The sequence below is a fragment of the Rhineura floridana genome, chromosome 1, assembly GCF_030035675.1.
Source record: "Rhineura floridana isolate rRhiFlo1 chromosome 1, rRhiFlo1.hap2, whole genome shotgun sequence".
NCBI classification, from domain to species: Eukaryota; Metazoa; Chordata; class Lepidosauria; order Squamata; family Rhineuridae; genus Rhineura; species Rhineura floridana.
In genome coordinates, this window is record NC_084480.1 from 259,951,696 (window position 1) to 259,953,214 (window position 1,519).

The following is a 1,519-nucleotide window of genomic DNA, read 5'->3' on the forward strand; positions in this document are numbered from 1 at the left end:
TCCAGGGCAGGGCAGTAAGACCAACCTGTGCTTCAATAGGTCAGTAAAAGGTTGGAAAGAGAGACTTCCAGCAAAGTCCTCCATTATAATGTTGGTGCAGCTTAACTGGCATGCAGAGAATCAACAAGCAATTTGGCTAAGGGGTTTTAATGGAGTAACTAGCTCCTTCCTTAAAGATGACTGACTACAACATTGATAGGAGAATATAAGTTGCTGGAATTTAAAGCCACAAGTTAAAGCACACACTCATTTAAAGATACGACTATTGTAAAGGGGGCAGATAATCTTGTACACTTAATAATCGTGCCATAAAAAAGGTAAATACCTTTGGTAAATATAATATCTATACCTGGTTGGCCACCACCATTACAGGGTTGTTGGGGTCCAAAGGGAATAAGTGAAACTAAATGGTGGAAGCGATACAGACTGGAATAGATCCAAGAAAGCTGTTTCCTCCAAGAATGTCTGAAGCCACCACCCTCTCAAACACCTTACCCCAAGAGGGAATTTTTGCCACTGGGCAAGAACAATTTAACGCCTCTGGGCCCGGCGAGATCTTAAGGGAACTGCTTTAAACTCGAAGTGGAGATGTGGCCTGAGTGAGGCAACCGGCAGGGCTTGGAAAAGTAGTACCTGGTTGGCCATTGTGAGAACAGGATGCTGGACTAGATGGGCCACTGGCCTGATCCAGCAGGCTCTTCTTATGTTCTTATGTTCTTATTAGTAGTTGTTGTCATGTGCCTTCAAGTCGATTACGACTTATGGCGACCCTATTAATCAGTGACCTCCAAGAGCATCTGTCGTGAACCACCCTGTTCAGATCTTGTAAGTTCAGGTCTGGGGCTTCCTTTATGGAATCAATCCATCTCTTGTTTGGCCTTCCTCTTTTTCTATTTCCTTCTGTTTTTCCCAGCATTATTGTCTTTTCTAGTGAATCATGTCTTCTCATGATGTGTGCAAAGTATGATAACCTCAGTTTCATCATTTTAGCTTCTAGTGACAGTTCTGGTTTAATTTGTTCTACCACCCAGTTATTTGTCTTTTTCGCAGTCCATGATATGCGCAAAGCTCTCCTCCAACACCACATTTCAAATGAGTTGATTTTTCTCTTATCCGCTTTTTTCACTGTCCAACTTTCACATCCATACATAGAGATCGGGAATACCATGGTCTGAATGATCCTGACTTTGGTGTTCAGTGGCCACTGGATTGGGCTGATGGGAGTTGTAGTTCAAAAAAAGTAACTTTTCCAAGCTCTGCGGGCACCCCGCAAGTTCATGGACGTCACAGTCTGGCCCCTCAGTCACACCAGCTCTGCAATCACAACGCTTCACACTCATCATCCTACCCGTTAAATGCTCTCCCAGGGATCCAACAGGCCTCTTTCCACGCTGGCCGACATACACTCTCACACCCCCTTGCCTCGCCTTTTGTAGTGCCTGCTCAGCTCAGCCTCGCTCATTATTAGCGCTTCCTTCGCAGGAAGCAGCTCGCTAAACTCGCCGGGCGTCGGCACCCG